The sequence below is a fragment of the Kryptolebias marmoratus genome, linkage group LG18 (assembly GCF_001649575.2).
Source record: "Kryptolebias marmoratus isolate JLee-2015 linkage group LG18, ASM164957v2, whole genome shotgun sequence".
NCBI lineage: Eukaryota > Metazoa > Chordata > Actinopteri > Cyprinodontiformes > Rivulidae > Kryptolebias > Kryptolebias marmoratus.
Genome location: NC_051447.1, coordinates 19,741,879 through 19,750,003, shown reverse-complemented (window position 1 = coordinate 19,750,003; position 8,125 = coordinate 19,741,879). Strand labels below are relative to the sequence as shown.

At 42.3% G+C, this 8,125-nt stretch overlaps 1 protein-coding gene across 5 annotated transcripts in view; it reads left to right on the top strand.

Annotated features, from left to right (window-relative positions):
- LOC108250259 (23 kDa integral membrane protein-like) overlaps window positions 1-8,125 on the top strand; it is a 31,738-nt gene that overhangs the window by 21,486 nt on the left and 2,127 nt on the right. The window lies entirely within an intron of this gene.

The window sequence follows — 8,125 nt, the reverse complement described above, 5'->3', positions numbered from 1 at the left end:
AGGTAGCAAAGCTGCGCTCTTCTTCGTAGACATTGAGTTTGGCTGCAGCTGCACACAGTTGCAGCGCCTCCTACAGGAAACTGGTGGAGCTACGCAGAGAACCACGCCGTTCAAAAGCCTTGTTTGGATTCATGTTTTTATAAAACACTGAGGTCCGGACCTCGGTGGTAACTACGGTCCTGCCTGTAAACATCTGGAGCTCCACAGTTGGTGTCAGTTTGTGGAAGAAACCGTCGATGTTTGTTAGAAAACAAGCTTAATTCTGTTGGTTGACCTGATTTACTAATTGATTATCTGGTGCAATATTTGCAAACAAGAAAAGTCGGAAACAAAACCAACGGTTATTTAAAAAAGAGGACATAAGTGGTAAAACAAAAAAAAAAAAAGCAGGAGTGTGACCAAATTCTCCTCGCTCTGTTGGTCTTTACAGCAAACCCAACGAAGCAGGAAACCACTCTTCCTGTTTTTATTTTAGAACCAGCAGCTGAAGAGTTGTTCTTCATTTGAAATGGGTTTAAACATCGTTTCTGCTTTGCTGTCTTTCAGATGATTGTTATTAATTTCTTCCTCTTTAACAGCAGATCAGTAATAAAGTGCAGAATGAGGAATCCGTTGATGGAGAATTAAACCATCTGACTTCAGCATCGACGCCCTTCAGGAAATTACATTTTTAATCTTAAACAAATAGTTTCAGCAAAGACAGCAAATAAAACTAAAAAAGTTCCTGGAGAAACTTTGAAAGGGACTTGGTGCTTAAATCCTGACGACTCCATAAGGTAATCAGCTGTAGACGTACACATAAGTTCTTTTCTGAGATATTTTGCTAACAGACTTTTCTCAGCCATAGTCTTGTTTTTATCAAACAAGAAAACTGAAGGATCTCTTAGCCGTCACGCTGACAGCTGCCACCTCAGCAGATTAGAGCTAAATGTCTAAAGAAATGACTCTCATGACCATCGTTGTGGTAGCCATCTTGTTTTAGTAGAAACTGAAGAATCTGCTAGCAGTCGCAGGAAGTCTAAAGGCCTTCTTATCCTCCATGAGCAGTCAGGGCCGGGCTGAAGTCTTTCTCCCAGGGGTTTGCTCCAAGCGCCGTGTGATTGGTCACAGGTGATTGTTGAGTCAGGTCCTCTGGACGGGTTCTTCTTAGATGATACGTTTCGTCTTTTATCCAAAAGACTTCTTCAGTCTGAGGAGCTGCAGCTTCACTGTGAATCATCCAGAGTCCTAACGGCCGGCCGTTAACGATGGCCGCTTGCCCGCAGTAACAGCATCGTAGGCGGGGGACAGTTGGACACGGACTTGGACACGGAGGCTGTCCCTGTCCCACAAAGATGGCTTCCTTTACTCCTCTCTACCAATTTTGTGTTCGATAGAGTAACTGTAGGGTAACTCCAGAAAGACTGATGCAGATTTGACTGAGTTCATCGTATATTTGTGAAAAAAGCCAAACCAGAACCAGACGTTGGGATAAATGAAGCACCAAGTTTCAGCCTGAGGTCGAACAAAACCACGGCCTTTCTGTGTTCAATCTGCTGCTTCTTAAATTAAAGACATGCCTTACTTTCTCATAACCTCCTCAGAATCTTTACAGACGTGAAAAACCCTTATTTCTGCATTTGGCTTATATATGTTGAAAAATGTCCGAAAGAAAATGTCTGACAGCTCATTATCTCAGCCGTCAAACTGATTCAAACTTGAACCCCATTCAGAAGTTTTTGGTTGTGAAATGATGGCTAACGTCGCCCCGACCTGCTTTATTTTATGCACAGATTGCAAAACGTTTGGAGACGAACCGCTTCATGAAAACTGAAATGTTGTTCCGGTCAAAGTTCCAAGGGGCCGTTTCAGAGGGTCTGAAACGTGGAAACATTTGTTTATTCGCCTCTGAAACACGTCGGTGATGTTTCAGCTGAATATCCTGACGATGCGAACATCGTCCCACGCTCGCAGACCTTCTTATTAAGATGTTGCAGAAACAAAAACTTTCTTCTTGTTTAAACAAAACCAGACTTTCACTTCTGGTGAAAAGGAAACTCCAGTGAAAATGAAAGCTTTCATTTTGACTCGTTGTGTCTGTTTTCTGGGTGGGTTTGTGGTTTCTGGCGGAATGCCACTGGAAATAACTGCTGCTGGATTATTGGAGGATAAAAAGGTGGGACATTTATCTTTTCATTGTCTCAGGATCAGGTTTCACTTCTGCGTTTTGACTTCTCACTTTCTGATCCTGCAGGAATCAACTCACTAGGAAAAGTTTCATAAGTTCTGTGAAATTTCTCCGAAGAAATAAACCAGAAACATGTAAATAATATGGAAGCACTCAGAGACCACAGAGTGATCCGGATCAGAATCTGGATCAGAACCAGAACTTAATCCAACATTTCAGCAGTTTTTATCTGATCTTTGCTGACAGACAGATTAAACTGGAAACAGAAGGGTCACCTGTGACCTTTGACCCCATGAACCTCAAAATCAACAGTGATCACCCTTGACCCCAAAGGTGCAGAGGTCAAAGGTCAGCTCGTGCTGACCTTTGACCCTGAACTTGACCTTTGACGAGGTCACCACCAAAATCTAACCCAGCGGTGCCGGTACGGGGGGCCAGGGGGCCATTGGCCCCTCCCACTTTACAGCCCCGCCCATCAGCTGGTCCCAGCAGCTCCACCCAACGCTGCCGAGCTGACGGACATCTCTGTCTCCGTTTAGATACAGACAGAACCTGCAGCAGTCAGATCTGGGCCCAGATCTGCAGAACAGTCAGCGCCAGCTCCGGGTCGGGCCGGGATCACGAGCCTGCCTGACCCCGGCTCTGATCCGGTTCAGGTCTGGACCAAAGCAGCCTAAAACTGAAATAAGAACATTTATAAGTAAATAAGTATATTTATAGCCTCTGACCGTTGGACAAAAAGAGACCCGGGCCCAAGTCCGTTTACGGGTCCGGGCCAAAATGCTCGCCTATATTTGACCCAGAGCAGACAACTTCTGCTGTCAGGGAAGACAAATAACTGCGTGGACAGTTTGTCCTTTTGGCTCGTCTAAAAGCAGCTGGATGGCAGGTCGCTTTGGAGGAAATCTCAGACGTCCAGGCTGGCTGACGTCACTGAAGCAGTTCTTGTTAATCACCTGATGATTTATAGGAAATCTGAGACGTTTCTGTTAATCTCCTGGTTTTACCGTCAAAATAAAGTTTGTTGGTAACTTTCCTCACCATCTCCCTGCTAACTAAAGGTATTAAAAGCTAGTTGAAAGCAGCTAAAGGTTAGCTGAAGGCAGCTAAAGGCTAGCTAAAGGTATTAAAAGCTAGTTGGAAGCAGCTAAAGGTTAGCTAAAGGCAGCTAAAGACTAGCTAGAGGTATTTAAAGCCAGTTGGAAGCAGCTAAAGGTTAGCTGAAAGCAGCTAAAGGCTAGCTAAGGGTCTTAAAGACCAGCCAAAGGCAGCAAAAGCAACTAAAGACTATTTGGAAGCAGCAAAAGATTAGTTAAAGCAGCTAAAAGTTAGCTAGAAGCTAAAAGCAGCCAAAGGCAAGCTGGAAGCTGAAAAGTAGGAAAGATTGGCTAAAAGCAGGAAATGGTTAGCTACAAGTAATAAAAAAAAAAGCTTGAAGCTAAAAGTAGCAGAAGTAGAGTAAGTACACAGACTCGGTGTCAGGATCTCAGTTGTTGTTGTTTATTTAGTCTTTTTGTGTTTATTTGTTTTATTTTTTTTGCCTTCCTGGTGTTCAGGTCCTGGTGTTCGGGTCCTGGTGTTCGGGTCCTGGTGTTCAGGTCCTGGTGTTCAGTTCCTGGTGTTCAGGTCCTGGTGTTCAGTTCCTGGTGTTCGGGTCCTGGTGTTCAGTTCCTGGTGTTCGGGTCCTGGTGTTCAGGTCCTGGTGTTCAGGTCCTGGTGTTCCTCTCTTCAGTTCTCGTCTCCGGCGCCTCTGTTTCACCTTCCCTTCAGTGGAGCAGTGTGAATCCGTCATCCCGTCGTCGGTTTGGATTATAACAGCCGAAAGTCTGCAGAAGTGTCATCGGCTGAATATCCCTACAGATAAGCCGAAACCAGTTCAGACTTCTTGTTTGTTGGAGATAAACAGAATTTAGCGAAGACCTTAATCAGAGCAGATTGCATCTGTGTGGGTGCATGCTCATTTAGTAAGGATCTTAATCGCGTCAGTTCCTACATTTCCTCATCATGTTCTAATTATGTTGTTTAAGGCCCGGCCTGGTGCGAGCAGGTCCAGATGGACATGGAACGCAGAGGAGTGGCAGCAGAGAACAGATAATGTGATTGTAGGAGGCATCTGTGGGTCAGCCTGAGGTCCAGTCAGGCAGCAGCTGGTAAACATCATGGTTGCATCGTATTTCGAAGGAAAGGAAGTGGAGTAGCTTCCATCTTAAAACGAACTCCACATGCAAAGAAGAAAACAAAAGAGCTGCTCTTCTCTGATTGGTCCGCTCAAGCGGCCTCTTCAGGCTCCGCCCACCATTCTGCATTAGCTCCAAAATTAGAATTTTAAAAAATGCATTTCAGTGTTTGCGTGTGAAGAACTGGAGGGAAACCACAAAGTCACACCTTGACCTGTTTTCAGCAGCTAAAGGCCACCCTGTGTTGCTCAACAACAGGATGTACTGAGTGTCGTTTTGGTCTTATTCTTTTTCACACCCTGTTAGGTTTTAGATGCTAAGATGTGTTGAAACTCGTATTTTTTCATGTTTCCTGTCGAAGAAGAATTTTTGTTCAACAAAAAGTTAAGCTCCACTGATGTATTTTTAAAGCTCATAAATTGCTTTTGATCAGTTTAATCACACATGAAATCCATTTTTTTGTTGCTGTTGTGGAAACAATTTGGCTTTGACAGCAAACTGGTGATCAGATTTTTATACTGGGTGTTTCAAAATGTGTCCTACTGTGCTGACCATGATGACTGGGACCACGAACCCTCCCGTACCCGTCCTGCTCACCTGGTTAGTGACAGTTTAATACAAATATATGAACACCACAAACCTCTGTTGTTTCCCAAACAACCTGGCCCCAACCAAGGGCCAATCTTGATCAATATTTCTTGAAAACAGACATAAATTACCTCTGGTTTTAGATGTAATATGTCAAATCATTTTTATAGAGACATCAATTATTATTTCCCAGTTATATATTTTATAGAATTTAGATCAAATAAACTTGAATGAACAAAGAAAAGATCAAGATTAAAAAGACACATCATTAGCATCCATTTCTGATGCCTTCTTATGATTTTTTCCTCCAATAAAACAGCTAAACATCAACTAAAATATGATCTTAGAGATACAGAAAAAGACAACATACATTAAAGCAGACTCTGTTACTCTGACGCACATTAACTCAGATCGTTTATCAGCGGGAGTTCGATCGGTCCCATTAGATGTTCTCTGTTGTTCTTTTTACATCAAAATCAAAGATTTCAGAGAAATTAAAGCTTAATTTCTTACTGTCACAGGAAGACTTCACTCAGCAAAATGAGAAGCAACAGATTTGATCCGTCCCCATCTGGAGGGCCAGATCTAATAATATTTAAATGTTATTTTGAGGGGCCAGATAATTCATGTGTGCAGTTAACTAAACTTGTACAGCGTTGCACAGCTTCACTTCTCTGCTCTTCTTCGTCTTATGAAGTTGTAAATATAGCCGAAGTCAGTTTCAGCTCAATGCTAAGGTAATTCTGAATATTGAAGAAACCACTCAGGTGTTTTCAGCTTTTCCTGTCACCCCCTGATCTGATGTGTGACGTCCTCAGAGCCGCTGAGGTTCACAGCATTCAGCCGTTCATCAGTGAGAGGATGAATAAAGTTCAGTTCGTTGGAATTAATCGTTCCAACCGGACAGAAAACACCACTGGAGTTTCACTTTTTGGCTTCCTGAAAGATGAAAACCTTCCTTAAACTCCGATGTGGGAATTCCTATCAGAACTCTGGTTCGGATCACTTCAAAGAGAAGCGCCGCTCCGACCCTCGTTACCGCGGCTTCACGCTAAAAAACTGGACCTTCTGCTGGAGGGGGTCTATTTTTAATTTTAAAAGAAAGAGGACATCTCCACAGAGAAGGAGAGGAGAAACAGGAAGTGTTCCTTCAAACAGGAAGTGAACACGCTGTCATTAAAGGTCTGAGCTGCTTCCAGGCCGACAGCCTGAGATCAGTTTGATTCAGAGAAAATAGAAATAATCCATGTCTGATAGTCTGATCCTGCTGCTGATTAGTTTACTCTGGTGTTCAGAAACGCTACTCTGAGGCACGGTCACCTTTTTAACGAGTTAGCATCTGGTTAGCATTGTTAGCATCGGGTTAGGTTCAAGTTAGCATCGTTAGCTCTCTCCTGCCATCTTTCTGTTGATTTTTAGTGTTGTGTACTGATGTCATGACAACGATCTGGGGGTAATCGGTTCTCTCTGTTCCACGTTCCCAACTTGGTCGTTATGTGTGTTGTTTTGTCAGCCATGACGGTCCTGGTGATCATCTGATTCCAGAGATCCAGCCGTCGGTTCAGCTTCATCCTGGTCTGGTTGTAGATCCATTACTCCTGCAAAGTCTTCCAGCATTTCTTTGTGTTCAAAAAACGCTTCTTCTTCCATTTTCCACCAGTTAACATCCAGACAGTAACTCCACCCCACAAATCAGCTACTTCAGAAATTATTGTCTTAAACGCTAAAACCAGTTTATTTAACTTTTAGGTTGAAAAACGGGTCCTTGTGATGTTAAGTGGATGTGTTTGACATCATTAAATGTCCAATTTTTTCAGATTTCAGTTCAGCTTTAATGTTGAAAATCAGGCGAAGGTGACGTAGCTGTCTGACTTCATGATGGTATTCCTGCTTCTTTTTGTCCGTTTGAACCTGGCTTGTGTTACTGAACGTTTCTCTGTTTTGGACCTGGAACTCGGTTCTGATGCCTTCAGGCTCACAGCTCGCTTTAAAATGAGATCTTGTGATGAGAATGGGACTCGTCTGCTTGAATAATGGGCTCTCCACATCTCTGCACGTCTCTCCTGTCTTGAATACTGGAATGCTCTGCTGGCAGGTCTTCAAGAGTCCACCTTAAAGTGCAGGAGACTCAGAACATGGTGGCACGTCTCGTGTTTCATCAACACTAAATTCTGACCTCAGGAATTTCCCATCAACAAAGCTTTTCTGAGAGTCCGTTGCGAGGCTTTGGCATGAGTTACCCTGAACACAACTGGAGTGGGTTTGTTTGTGCAACACCTCCCACGTAAAGCTCTGCTCCCCCTCTTCGAGCTCCTTGGGTTGCTGTAGAGACTTTTCTGATGACGTTAATCCGTGAAGTGATTTCTGCAGAAATGTTTTCTGACTTTCCCTCAGAACATGCATTAAAACCACATCCATGCCATCAACGTGCACAACATTTAAGCATCCTGTTGTCTGAAACTTGTGAGTTTGAGGTGAGGCTCTGATGTGGGCGATGCTTTCATCGTTTGCTGGAAATGTGGTTTTTTTTTTTAAAACCTTAAAAAAATATTTGTAGCACAGGTCAATCGCCGCGCTCCAAAAGAGCTTTTCTTACATCACATAACAACCAAAGAGGAAACCAGTGACCTGTCTGTTGGTTAACTGAAATAAGTCAATAAAAAAAGGATTCAAAGACGACACAAACAGCCTCAACAGCTATTACAGTATTCTTTATCAGTTTAGGACTGCTGTTCTTTACATCTTTTGACAGTTATGGCAAAAAGTTGCTGTCAGCCATCTTTAAATTTTATTAATTTCACTTGTTGTATAAACCGCTGGTCTACATGGATATACTGACGCAGATAAATGTGATTTTACTCTTTTATTACAGAAAGAAAAACCCACAAAAGTTACTGAAATAACTTAAATCTGACAAAAGTGGTAAAAGGAAAAAAATGCTGAAAATCATTGAATGAAAACCAGTCATTGCTTTTGAATTTTGGTTCAACAGAATTATTTAAAAAAAAAAAAAGATGGTACTTGTAGAATCCGTGTATGGTTCGTTCTTTGTTTTTTTTCATTTCAAAATAAAATTGCAAAAACAAAACAAGCATGTGTTTTTTTGTTTGTTTTTTCGTTTTTAAAACGAAATTAGAAAAACGGCAATTGCAAAAATAAAAAAGGGGAACTTTTTTTTTTTTTTTTACTGCAA